General features: G+C 46.6%; 1 pseudogene; it reads left to right on the plus strand.

The window, feature by feature from the left end:
* LOC116371612 (F-actin-uncapping protein LRRC16A-like) overlaps window positions 1–15,000 on the plus strand; it is an 87,562-nt pseudogene that overhangs the window by 55,789 nt on the left and 16,773 nt on the right.

A 15,000-nucleotide genomic window follows, 5' to 3' on the forward strand; every position in this document is an offset into this window, starting at 1 on the left:
TGGGCTGGTTGCTCAGTAGTCACTGGGCTGGGTACTCAGTAGTCACTGGGCTGGGTACTCAGTGGTCACTGGGCTGGTTACTCAGTAGTCACTGGGCTGGGTACTCAGTAGTCACTGGGCTGGGTACTCAGTAGTCACTGGGCTGGGTGCTCAGTAGTCACTGGGCTGGGTACTCAGTAGTCACTGGGCTGGGTACTCAGTAGTCACTGGGCTGGTTACTCAGTAGTCACTGGGCTGGGTACTCAGTAGTCACTGGGCTGGTTACTCAGTAGTCACTGGGCTGGGTACTCAGTAGTCACTGGGCTGGGGTACTCAGTAGTCACTGGGCTGGGTACTCAGTAGTCACTGGGCTGGTTACTCAGTAGTCACTGGGCTGGGTACTCAGTAGTCACTGGGCTGGGTACTCAGTAGTCACTGGGCTGGTTGCTCAGTAGTCACTGGGCTGGTTACTCAGTAGTCACTGGGCTGGGTTACTCAGTAGTCACTGGGCTGGGTACTCAGTAGTCACTGGGCTGGGTACTCAGTAGTCACTGGGCTGGGTACTCAGTAGTCACTGGGCTGGGTGCTCAGTAGTCACTGGGCTGGGTGCTCAGTAGTCACTGGGCTGGGTACTCAGTAGTCACTGGGCTGGGTGCTCAGTAGTCACTGGGCTGGTTACTCAGTAGTCACTGGGCTGGGTACTCAGTAGTCACTGGGCTGGGTGCTCAGTAGTCACTGGGCTGGGTACTCAGTAGTCACTGGGCTGGGTACTCAGTAGTCACTGGGCTGGGTGCTCAGTGTTTTGAGAGCTGCAGGGTTTCCTTTATTACCATGTTCAGACCAGGAAGAGATGACAGCAGAGTCACATCCTGTAATATCCTGTTGTCCCAGTACAGAGCAGCAGTCTCTGGATCTCTGTCTGCTGTGTGTTGAGTCAAGCAGAGATGAGCTCATTTACCACGGGGGCCTCGATGACTGGAGCTCAGTACCTAAAGATTTACATTCATTGTCCTGTGACAGGCTGTATGAAAGCGTCTGTCTGTCTCTTTGCGGGAGTCACGTGTGTGACGATGCTGAGTCAGAGAAGGCCCCATGGCAGTAGCTAAAACAGGAACAACTCTGATTTGGGTGAACGACCTCATTTGAGTTGAGTATAATGACTCTCATTCCCAACCTAATTATGGAACTGAATCACTCTGTGGAGGACAGGGAACTGAATCAGGCAGATTATGGAGAAAAGAGATGTATTTTTCTGCATTCCAAGTAGATATATAGGGAATAGGGTTCCATTTGGAACACAGTAGTAAACTATATAGGGAATAGGGTTCCATTTCAACACAGTAGTAAACTATATAGGGAATAGGGTTCCATTTGGAACACAGTAGTCCACTATATAGGGAATAGGGTTCCATTTGGAACACAGTAGTCCACTATATAGGGAATAGGGTTCCATTTCAACACAGTAGTCCACTATATAGGGAATAGGGTTCCATTTCAACTCAGTAGTCCACTATATAGGGAATAGGGTTCCATTTGGAACACAGTAGTCCACTATATAGGGAATAGGGTTCCATTTCAACACAGTAGTCCACTATATAGGGAATATGGTTCCATTTCAACACAGTAGTCCACTATATAGGGAATAGGGTTCCATTTGGAACACAGTAGTCCACTATATAGGGAATAGGGTTCCATTTCAACTCAGTAGTCCACTATATAGGGAATAGGGTTCCATTTCAACTCAGTAGTCCACTATATAGGGAATAGGGTTCCATTTCAACACAGTAGTCCACTATATAGGGAATAGGGTTCCATTTGGAACACAGTAGTCCACTATATAGGGAATAGGGTTCCATTTGGAACACAGTAGTCCACTATATAGGGAATAGGGTTCCATTTCAACTCAGTAGTCCACTATATAGGGAATGGGGTTCCATTTGGAACACAGTAGTCCACTATATAGGGAATAGGGTTCCATTTGGAACACAGTAGTCCACTATATAGGGAATGGGGTTCCATTTGGAACACAGACATGGTGATGTGTTGTAATGGTTTGGTTTAGAATCATAGATTTGTTTGTAAGGACTCTTCCTGAGAGTTAGAGAATATTCTGGTATTTTTCCTATTTTTAAAGAATGGTACACAAAACCATGAGTAATTGGTGCTCTTTAAAAGAGAGAGAAAGAGAGGAGAGAGAGAGCGATGAGGTGAGGCCACAGCACACAGAGGTTGTCTCTCTGAATCTAGTCAGGTCAGGGGATGAGGAGACCCAGCAAGACGAGTCCATTCCTCTATCTGTCTCTCTCTTCTCTCACTTTGGCTCTCTCATTCTCTCTCTTCCCCCATTCTCTTTCCCCTGTTCTCAGGCCCTGTGGGGTCACTCTAAATGTCCCTCAGCCAAAACAAATATCCGTCACTGTCCTCTTCTGCTGGAAGGAGGCCATCTTGCCCAGGCCTTGTTTTTAAACATGACACAGTGGACAACTTTTCCTTCTGACTCCGCTGGTGACTGGTGTGTTCCCCCGTATCTTCCTCATTTTCCCCTTGGGGTTTTCCCCATCCTTCCCTGTTTCTGTCCTGTTCTATCAGACAAACTCAGCTCAATGTCAAGTCAGGAATGTGCTTGTCTGTTAGTGTTTTTCTTCTCAACCTGTCACACGTGTTCAGAAAGGTATTTTCATCATGATCACCTTTTGGTACTTGTTGCTGCCTTGTAGTTGATGTGTGATGATCTACTACTGCCTTGTTGTTACTGTGTGATGTTCTACAGCTGCCTTGTAGTTGCTGTGTGATGATCTACAGCTGCCTTGTTGTTACTGTGTGATGTTCTACAGCTGCCTTGTAGTTGCTGTGTGATGTTCTACAGCTGCCTTGTAGTTGATGTGTGATGTTCTACAGCTGCCTTGTAGTTGCTGTGTGATGTTCTTCCACTGCCTTGTAGTTGATGTGTGATGTTCTACAGCTGCCTTGTAGTTACTGTGTGATGTTCTACATCTGCCTTGTAGTGGCTTGGTGATGATCTACAGCTGCCTTGTAGTTGCTGTGTGATGTTCTACATCTGCCTTGGAGTTGCTGTGTGATGTTCTACAGCTGCCTTGTAGTTGCTGTGTGATGTTCTACAGCTGCCTTGTAGTTGCTGTGTGATGTTCTACAGCTGCCTTGTAGTTGCAGTGTGATGTTCTACAGCTGCCTTGTAGTGGCTTGGTGATGATCTACAGCTGCCTTGTAGTTGCTGTGTGATGTTCTACAGCTGCCTTGTAGTTGCTGTGTGATGTTCTACAGCTGCCTTGTAGTTGCTGTGTGATGTTCTACAGCTGCCTTGTAGTTGATGTGTGATGTTCTACAGCTGCCTTGTAGTTACTGTGTGATGTTCTACATCTGCCTTGTAGTGGCTTGGTGATGATCTACAGCTGCCTTGTAGTTGCTGTGTGATGTTCTACAGCTGCCTTGTAGTTGCTGTGTGATGTTCTACTGCTGCCTTGTAGTTGCTGTGTGATGTTCTACTGCTGCCTTGTAGTTGCTGTGTGATGATCTACTGCTGCCTTGTAGTTGCTGTGTGATGTTCTACTGCTGCCTTGTAGTTGCTGTGTGATGATCTACTGCTGCCTTGTAGTTGCTGTGTGATGTTCTACAGCTGCCTTGTAGTTGCTGTGTGATGTTCTACAGCTGCCTTGTAGTTACTGTGTGATGTTCTACAGCTGCCTTGTAGTTGCTGTGTGATGTTCTACTGCTGCCTTGTAGTTGATGTGTGATGATCTACAGCTGCCTTGGAGTTGCTGTGTGATGTTCTACAGCTGCCTTGTAGTTACTGTGTGATGTTCTACAGCTGCCTTGTAGTTACTGTGTGATGTTCTACTGCTGCCTTGTAGTTGCTGTGTGATGATCTACAGCTGCCTTGTAGTTGCTGTGTGATGATCTACAGCTGCCTTGTAGTTGCTGTGTGATGTTTAACTTAATTTATTTTATTTTCTCTGTTTTCCTCAGGCTCTCTCATCTCACCGGGCCTTCCTTCTGACTGCACGCATCCCTAGCAAGGTAAGAACAGCCAGCAGCAGCTCATAGGCCTGTCTCTTCTAGGTCAACTAGGAAACTACTCTGGCCAGCCAGCTGCAGCTCATAGGCCTGTCTCTTCTAGGTCAACTAGGAAACTACTCTGGCCAGCCAGCTACAGCTCATAGGTAACCTAGGAAACTACTCTGGCCAGCCAGCTACAGCTCATAGGCCTGTCTCTTCTAGGTCAACTAGGTAACTACTCTGGCCAGCCAGCTACAGCTCATAGGCCTGTCTCTTCTAGGTCAACTAGGTAACTACTCTGGCCAGCCAGCTACAGCTCATAGGCCTGTCTCGTCTAGGTCAACTAGGAAACTACTCTGGCCAGCCAGCTACAGCTCATAGGCCTGTCTCGTCTAGGTCAACTAGGAAACTACTCTGGCCAGCCAGCTACAGCTCATAGGTCTGTCTCTTCTAGGTAATCTAGGAAACTACTCTGGCCAGCCAGCTACAGCTCATAGGCCTGTCTCTTCTAGGTAACCTAGGAAACTACTGGAGGTTCTGTCGGTGGAGGTTCTGTCGGTGGAGGTTCTGATGGTGGTGGTTCTGATGGTGGTGGTTCTGATGGTGGAGGTTCTGATGGTGGTGGTTCTGATGGTGGTGGTTCTGATGGTGGAGGTTCTGACGGTGGTGGTTCTGACGGTGGTGGTTCTGACGGTGGAGGCTCTGACGGTGGAGGTTCTGACGGTGGTGGTTCTAATGGTGGTGGTTCTGATGGTGGTGGTTCTGATGGTGGTGGTTCTGACGGTGGTGGTTCTGACGGTGGAGGTTCTGATGGTGGTGGTTCTGATGGTGTTAGTCATGTAACAGACGGACAGACGGCTTCTTCTGACTCACTGCATCTCACTCGTTAGCTGATTGTGTTAATACTTCAACTGTGTGCCTTGTTAAATAAAGGTTAAATAAATTAAAAATCACAGTCCACTGGCCCTTAGTCACAGTCCACTGGCCCTTGGTCACAGTCCACTGGCCCTTAGTCACAGTCCACTGGCCCTTGGTCACAGTCCACTGGCCCTTGGTCACAGTCCACTGGCCCTTGGTCACAGTCCACTGGCCCTTGGTCACAGTCCACTGGCCCTTAGTCACAGTCCACTGGCCCTTGGTCACAGTCCACTGGCCCTTGGTCACAGTCCACTGGCCCTTGGTCACAGTCCACTGGCCCTTAGTCACAGCCCACTGGCCCTTAGTCACAGTCCACTGGCCCTTAGTCACAGTCCACTGGCCCTTAGTCACAGTCCACTGGCCCTTAGTCACAGTCCACTGGCCCTTAGTCACAGCCCACTGGCCCTTAGTCACAGTCCACTGGCCCTTAGTCACAGTCCACTGGCCCTTAGTCACAGTCCACTGGCCCTTAGTCACAGTCCACTGGCCCTTAGTCACAGTCCACTGGCCCTTAGTCACAGTCCACTGGCCCTTATTTTCATTTGGCCACAACACAGTGCAACACAGTAATACAGTACAGATGTACCACAGTTATCAGACGGTCTGTCAGCTGTGTGTCTATATCGGCTTACAGCGTCCCCTGTTCTGAAACACCAACCTTTTCCCTGTAGACTGTTAGTGGTACTCTCCTCTCCTCTCCTCTCCTCTCCTCTCCTCTCCTCTCCTCTCCTCTCCTCTCCTCTCCTCTCCTCTCCTCTCCTCTCCTCTCCTCTCCTCTCCTCTCCTCTCCTCTCCTCTCCTCTCCTCTCTCCCCCTGGCGTTGTTAGTAGATTAGAGATGTCAATGGAACTTGACCCCGAGGAAAGCCTGCTGACCCCTAGTGACCCCTAATGATCTCTGGAACCCCTACAAGTGGTCTTAGTGACCCCTGATGAAATCTGGAACCCCTACATGTGGTCTTAGTAACCCCTGATGATCTCTGGAACCCCTACATGTGGTCATAGTGACCCCTGATGATCTCTGGAACCCCTACATGTGGTCCTAAGCAGTGGCGCTGAGACTGATTACTCTCAGGGATCACCTCCACTGGACCCTAGAGGTCCACCTCCACGGGATCCTAGAGGATCACCTCCACTGGACCCTAGAGGATCACCTCCACTGGACCCTAGAGGATCACCTCCACTGGACCCTAGAGGATCACCTCCACTGGATCCTAGAGGATCACCTCCATTGGATCCTAGAGGATCACCTCCACTGGACCATAGAGGATCACCCCCACTGGACCCTAGAGGATCACCCCCACTGGACCCTAGAGGATCACCTCCACTGGACCCTAGAGGATCACCTCCACTGGACCCCAGAGGATCACCTCCACTGGACCCTAGAGGATACCTCCACTGGATCCTAGAGGATCACCTCCACTGGATCCTGGAGGATCACCTCCACAAGATCCTAGAGGATCACCTCCACTGGACCCTAGAGGATCACCTCCACTGGACCCCAGAGGATCACCTCCATTGGACCCTAGAGGATCACCTCCACTGGATCCTAGAGGGTCACCTAGAGGATCACCTCCACAGGATCCTAGAGGATCACCTCCACTGGACCCTAGAGGATCACCTCCACTGGACCCCAGAGGATCACCTCCATTGGACCCTAGAGGATCACCTCCACTGGATCCTAGAGGGTCACCTAGAGGATCACTTCCACTGGACCCTAGAGGATCACCTAGAGGATCACCTCCACTGGACCCTAGAGGATTACCTCCACTGGATCCTAGAGGATCACCTCCACTGGACCCCAGAGGATCACCTCCACTGGACCCTAGAGGATTACCTCCACTGGATCCTAGAGGATCACCTCCACTGGACCCTAGAGGATCACCCCCACTGGACCCCAGAGGATCACCTCCATTGGACCCTAGAGGATCACCTCCACTGGATCCTAGAGGGTCACCTAGAGGATCACCTCCACAGGATCCTAGAGGATCACCTCCACTGGACCCTAGAGGATCACCTCCACTGGACCCCAGAGGATCACCTCCATTGGACCCTAGAGGATCACCTCCACTGGATCCTAGAGGGTCACCTAGAGGATCACTTCCACTGGACCCTAGAGGATCACCTAGAGGATCACCTCCACTGGACCCTAGAGGATCACCTAGAGGATCACCTCCACTGGATCCTAGAGGATCACCTCCACTGGACCCTAGAGGATCACCTCCACTGGACCCTAGAGGATCACCTAGAGGATCACCTCCACTGGGTCCTAGAGGATCACCTCCACTGGATCCTAGAGGATCACCTCCACTGGACCCTAGAGGATCACCTCCACTGGACCCTAGAGGATCACTTAGAGGCTCACCTCCACTGGGTCCTAGAGGATCACCTCCACTGGATCCTAGAGGATCACCTCCACTGGATCCTAGAGGATCACCTCCACTGGACCCTAGAGGATCACCTCCACTGGACCCTAGAGGATCACCTCCACTGGATCCTAGAGGATCACCTCCACTGGATCCTAGAGGATCACCTCCACTGGACCCTAGAGGATCACCTAGAGGCTCACCTCCACTGGGTCCTAGAGGATCACCTCCACTGGGTCATAGAGGATCACCTCCACTGGATCCTAGAGGATCACCTCCACTGGACCCTAGAGGATCACCTCCACTGGATCCTAGAGGATCACCTCCACTGGATCCTAGAGGATCACCTCCACAGGATCCTAGAGGATCAACTCCACTGGATCCTAGAGGATCACCTAAAGGATCACCTCCACTGGATCCTAGAGGATCACCTCCACAGGATCCTAGAGGATCACCTAGAGGATCACCTCCACTGGACCCTAGAGGATCACCTCCACTGGATCCCAGGTCACTGGGTGATAAGACAACAGTGTATTTACCAACCCACCCTGGAGTTGTCGATTGTCCACTGAACAGATTCTTACATTGAATCCTGATTACTTTGTTATCCTTCAATAAATACAGTAACTACAGCCAGAAGTTCTGAAGTTAGTCCACAGAACGATGTTCATTGAATCCAGACCGAGGATGTCCTGGATCCTCTCATCAGTGTGTCTGACTATCACGGCCTGGACAGAGGAATGTACAGGATACTCTTATCAGTCTGTCTGACTTTCACGGCCTACAGAGGATGCATTGTAGCAGTAGGAGAGGAGATTCTTCAGGTATAGATTAGTAGCCGTCTCTCAGGCCAGAGTAAAATCTGTTCCTCCCCCCCTACCCTCTCTCTCTAATAGTACAGGGGTCTCTCTCTCTTTCTACACTCCTACCCTCTTTCTCTCTTTCTCCTCTCCTACCTTCTTTCTCTCTTTCTCCCTTCCTACCCTCTCTCTTTCTCCCCTCCCACTCTCTCTTTCTCTCTCTTTCTCCCTTCCTACCCTCTTTCTTTCTCTCTCTTTCTCCCCTCCTACCCTCTCTCTTTCTCCCCTCCTACCCTCTCTCTCTCTCTCTCTTTCTCCCCACCTACCCTCACTCGCTCTTTCTCTCACTTTCTCCCCTCCTACCCTCTCTCTTTCTCTCTCTTTCTCCCCTCCTACCCTCTCTCTTTCTCTCTCTTTCTCCCCTCCTACCCTCTCTCTTTCTTTCTCTTTCTCCCCTCCTACCCTCTATCTCTCTCTCTTTCTCCCCTCCTACCCTCTCTCTTTCTCTCTCTTTCTCCCCTCCTACCCTCTCTCTTTCTCTCTCTTACTCCCCTCCTACCCTCTCTCTCTCTCTCTCTCCATCAGAGGTATCTCTGCTGGGGCCTCTCAGGCTGTGGTTGTTTTGATAGCGTGCTGCGCTCCAGGCAGGCTTCAGCCTGTTTATGAAAATGGTGGAATTGATCTGACCCATCGTCTGGCTTTCTATCACCCTCGTCCTGTCCAGTTTCCTCTGATCAGTCTGGTCTGATGTCCTCTGATCAGTCTGGTCTGGTGTCCTCTGATCAGTCTGGTCTGGTGTCCTCTGATCAGTCTGGTCTGGTGTTCTCTGATCAGTCTGGTCTGGTTTCCTCTGATCAGTGTGGTCTGGTGTCCTCTGATCAGTCTGGTCTGGTGTCATCTGATCAATCTGGTCTGGTGTTCTCTGATCAGTCTGGTCTGGTGTTCGCTGATCAGTCTTGTCTGGTGTCCTCTGATCAATCTGGTCTGGTGTTCTCTGATCAGTGTGGTCTGGTGTCCTCTGATCAGTCTGGTCTGGTTTCCTCTGATCATTCTGGTCTGGTTTCCTCTGATCAGTCTGATCTTGTCTCCTCTGATCAGTCTGTTCTGGTGTCCTCTGATCAGTCTGGTCTGGTTTCCTCTGATCAGTCTGGTCTGGTGTCCTCTGATCAGTCTGGTCTGGTGTCCTCTGATCAGTCTGGTCTGGTGTCCTCTGATCAGTCTGGTCTGGTTTCCTCTGATCATTCTGGTCTGGTTTCCTCTGATCAGTCTGATCTTGTCTCCTCTGATCAGTCTGGTCTGGTGTCCTCTGATCAGTCTGGTCTGGTGTCCTCTGATCAGTCTGGTCTGGTGTCCTCTGATCAGTCTGGTCTGGTTTCCTCTGATCAGTCTGGTCTGGTTTCCTCTGAGGCTGGGGCTTCCCGTTAGATAGAGGTAGAGCTGAGAGGGATTGTAGGAGTAAGTCTTTCCCCTCTCTCTCTCTCTCTCTCTCTCTCTCTCTCTCTCTCTCTCTCTCTCTCTCTCTCTCCCTCTCCTCTCCTCTCCTCTCTCTCTGTATTTTCCCTCTACCTCTCTGTTCTTTTCCTTCTCTCTTTCTACTTAGTTTCCTCTCCTGTAAGACTCAGTTGATGTTGGTTTAGAACCAGTGTGTCTCTGTGGACAGCAGCCTGCAGCAGCAGCCAGGCCTGTGTGTTTAGGTAAGGTTATGTTAGGTCTGGTGCTGTGTCCTTGGTTTAATCCCTGAGCTCTGAGCTCTGTCTACACACACACACACACACACACACACACACACACAAGCACATATGCACACGCACACACACACACGCATGCACGCACACACACACACACAAAACCACACACCCACCCGCACGCACACAGACACGCACGCACACACATGCATGCATACCTGCACACACGCACACACACACGCACACGCACGCACGCATGCACGCACACACACACACGCTATGTATGTGAAGTCTATCATCCAACCCACCCTGAGGGTTGTAACTTTAACAGTGGTCATGGCAGGGTTTTACTACAGCCCTGCACCATTCAGATGCATCATTACTGTCAACACGACACTGATTGACTTTGTGTATTTGACGTGATGATATGCAGTTAAGGTTGCAGTTTGGCAGCAGGTCTTGCATCATCTCTGTAATCTCTGCTGGGCTGAGCATGCAGTCTTAACTGGAGTTATCCATTATCTCAGATCTATCTCTAACTGGAGTTATCCATTATCTCAGATCTATCTCTAACCGGAGTTATCCATTATCTCAGATCTACCTCTAACCGGAGTTATCCATTATCTCAGATCTAACTGGACTTATCCATTATCTCAGATCTACCTCTAACTGGAGTTATCCCATTATCTCAGATCTACCTCTAACTGGAGTTATCCAGAATACTGTCAGGACAGATATCAGAGAGACAGACTACTGTCAGGACAGATATCAGAGAGACAGACTACTGTCAGGACAGATATCAGAGAGACAGACTACTGTAAGAACAGATATCAGAGAGACAGAATACTGTCAGGACAGATATCAGAGAGACAGACTACTGTCAGGACAGATATCAGAGAGACAGAATACTGTCAGGACAGATATCAGAGAGACAGAATACTGTCAGGACAGATATCAGAGAGACAGAATACTGTCAGGACAGATATCAGAGAGACAGAATACTGTCAGGACAGATATCAGAGAGACAGACTACTGTTAGGACAGATATCAGAGAGACAGACTACTGTCAGGACAGATATCAGAGAGACAGAATACTGTCAGGACAGATATCAGAGAGACAGATGGATAATAAACGAGTGACTGAATTATTCAATTAGTCACACCTCTGCTTTCTGACAGCACCTCTCAGCAGGCTGCAGCTATTGGCTGGCTCAGGCATGGACTGATCTCTTTCATTCTTCACTCATTTTCTCTTCCTCACTATGTCTAATCCAACACTGCTAATGGGACATTCTCTAGTGGGACGGGGCCTCGATACACCTCAGTGGACATGTTTGTCAGTGTTTGTAGACTCTGTGAGGGAGAGGAATGAACGTGACTGAGAACAAGGGATTCATAGATGCTTTTTACATTCAGTTCACAGCTTATATATTGTAGATGTGTACCTTTTTGTCTTGGATATTCAGCAAGTCTGAATAAAGACTCAGAAAATACATTTGAGGAAGGCTAAAATAAGGATTTTCAGGTAGACTACAGGAACTGACTCTGCTGGAAGGCCTTCTGGAATACAGTAACTATGAAACAGGAAGAACCAGCTGGCTGGTAGACCTTCTAGAATACAGTAACTATGACACAGGAAGAACCAGCTGGCTGGTAGGCCTTCTAGAATACAGTAACTAGGACACAGGAAGAACCAGCTGGTTGAAATGTGTCAGTCAGCCTGAGGGTCAGACAGACAGCCTCTCTCCTCTCTCTGTCCACAACTACTGCCAAGCCTCAGGAGCACTGTCTGTCTACCTGCCTGGATCAGTCTGGCCATGCTGCCTGGTTCCTGGCTGTGTGTGTGTGTGTGTGTGTGTTATACCCATTTCATATACTGTATATACTTTATTCTAGTCAAGGCCATCCTATTTGACTATTGCTCTACATATACTATTCTATCCACATATTCTACAGATATACTATATATTATATCAATATACTGTCCATAATGTCTATACATCACATATATACTATATACATATTCTATCCACATACTGGTCATTATGTCTATTCATCCCATCACATATACAGATTTATACTCCAGACTCCGTCTTCGCTCGTCCCAATATTTCTGTTTCTTAATTCCATTCTTTTACTTTTCAGATTTGTGTGTATTGTTGTGTATTGTTGGGTATTGTTGGGTATTGTTGGGTATTGTTGTGTATTGTTGTGTATTGTTGTGTATTGTTGGGTATTGTTGTGTATTGTTGTGTATTGTTTTGTATTGTTGGGTATTGTTGGGTATTGTTGTGTATTGTTGGGTATTGTTGGGTATTGTTGTGTATTGTTGGGTATTGTTGGGTATTGTTGTGTATTGTTGGGTATGTTGGGTATTGTTGGGTATTGTTGGGTATTGTTGTGTATTGTTGGGTATTGTTGGGTATTGTTGGGTATTGTTGGGTATTGTTGGGTATTGTTGGGTATTGTTGGGTATTGTTGTGTATTGTTGGGTATTGTTGGGTATTGTTGGGTATTGTTGGGTATTGTTGTGTATTGTTGGGTATTTCTGCACTGCCAGGAACACAAAGCGTTTCACAAGACCCGCAATAACATCTGCTAAATATGTGTATGCGACCAATAGCATTTCTTTTGATTTGTGTGAGGTTTGTTTGTCTGTCTGTGTGTATTAATTCACAGTATGGTATGTGGTATGCACGTGTGTGCAGGTGTTTGTGTGTGTGTGTACATTTGTAATGTGTGCATCCGGTGTGAACCAGCTTCACTTTCCAGTCCTTTTTTGGAATGGAATGCTAGACGACATTGTGGCGTGTTGTTTGATAACTTCCTGTTTCAAAGGACCTGAGGAGGAGAAGTGGTGGATGTTCATGAACGTACATTCAGACCCATATTCATTAAGGGTCTCAGAGTTAAGAGAGCTGATCCAGGATCAGGTACCACCGTCCATAAAATCATATTCATTATGATCTAAAACTGATCCCAGATCAGCATTTTTTACTCTGAGATGCTTCATGATATGATTCTATTCTGAAGCAATACTCTTAAATGATGACCTCAGCACTGAGGGGTGTGTTTGAACAGAGGCAGGTTGGAAAAGATCCCTGTCCATTCATTTTAGAACGAAGCTAGAATGTGTGTACCAATTGGCACCCTATTCCCTATGTAGTGCACTACTTTAAAACAGAGCCCTATGGGACTAGGGTGGTATTTGAGGTGCAGCCTCAGTCACTATTCTGATCTTTCATTATCCTCCTACAGTACCTCATCCATCCATTATCCTCATACAGTATCATTCATCCATTATCTTCATGCAGTGTATCATACATCCATTATATTCATGCAGTGTATCATCCATCCATTATCCTCATACAGTGTATCACCCATCCATTATCATCCATCCATTATCCTCATACAGTGTATCATCCACCCATTATCATCCATCCATTATCCTCCTGCAGCGTATCATCCATCCATTATCCTCCTACAGTACCTCATCCATCCAGTATCCCCCTACAGTGTATCATCCATCCATTATCATCCATCCATTATCCTCCTACAGTGTATCATCCATCCATTATCTTCCTACAGTATCTCATCTATCCAGTATCCTCATACAGTGTATCATCCATCCATTATCATCCATCCATTATCCTCCTACAGTATCTCATCTATCCAGTATCCTCATACAGTGTATCACCCATCCATTATCATCTATCCAGTATCCTCATACAGTGTATCACCCATCCATTATCATCCATCCATTATCCTCCTACAGTGTATCATCCATCCATTATCCTCCTACAGTACCTCATCATCCATTATCATCCATCCATTATCATCCTACAGTGTATCATCCATCCATTATCCTCCTACAGTACCTCACCATCCATTATCATCCATCCATTATCCTCCTACAGTACCTCATCCATCCAGAGTAGTATTTACCAGACAGGTCTGAAACACTACTGTGATTGACAGCTGTATTATAGATCATGATTTCTATGTGTTTTATTTGTCTCTTTCAGGTTGAACACAACTTTAATTATCTGGAGATACAAGGGATCACCTGTAACAAGCCCACACAGGTCAGAAAACCACCTCTCTGGCTGTACCATGTATCGCTCCAACAAATGGTTCATCATCTGATCATGAATCATCTGTTAGTCAATCATCCATCTGAATTAGGGATAACACTGTTATTACTGGTTGTAATGTGTGTTACAATCACCATTATATATGTAACTGAGGGTTACTATATGATATTACTGGGGGTTACTATATGATATTACTGAGGGTTACTATATGATATTACTGGGGGTTACTATATGATATTACTGAGGGTTACTATATGATATTACTGAGGGTTACTATATGATATTACTGAGGGTTACTATATGATATTACTGAGGGTTACTATATAATATTACTGAGGGTTACTATATGATATTACTATATGATGTTACTGAGGGTTACTATATGATATTACTGAGGGTTACTATATGATATTACTGAGGGTTACTATATGATATTACTGGGGTTACTATATGATATTACTGGGGGTTACTATATGATATTACTGAGGGTTACTATATAATATGACTGAGGGTTACTATATGATATTACTGAGGGTTACTATATGATATTACTGAGGGTTACTATATAATATTACTGAGGGTTACTATATGATATTACTATATGATGTTACTGAGGGTTACTATATGATATTACTGAGGGTTACTATATGATATTACTGAGGGTTACTATATAATATTACTGAGGGTTACTATATGATATTACTATATGATATTACTGAGGGTTACTATATAATATTACTGAGGGTTACTATATGATATTACTATATGATGTTACTGAGGGTTACTATATGATATTACTGAGGGTTACTATATAATATTACTGAGGGTTACTATATGATATTACTATATGATGTTACTGAGGGTTACTATATATTACTGAGGGTTACTATATGATATTACTGAGGGTTACTATATAATATTACCGAGGGTTACTATATGATATTACTGAGGGTTACTATATGATATTACTGAGGGTACTATATGATATTACTGAGGGTTACTATATGATATTACTGAGGGTTACTATATGATATTACTGAGGGTTACTATATAATATGACTGAGGGTTACTATATGATATTACTGAGGGTTACTATATGATATTACTGAGGGTTACTATATGATATTACTGAGGGTTACTATATG

Source organism: Oncorhynchus kisutch, unplaced genomic scaffold (genome assembly GCF_002021735.2).
Source record: "Oncorhynchus kisutch isolate 150728-3 unplaced genomic scaffold, Okis_V2 scaffold3444, whole genome shotgun sequence".
Taxonomy (NCBI): domain Eukaryota; kingdom Metazoa; phylum Chordata; class Actinopteri; order Salmoniformes; family Salmonidae; genus Oncorhynchus; species Oncorhynchus kisutch.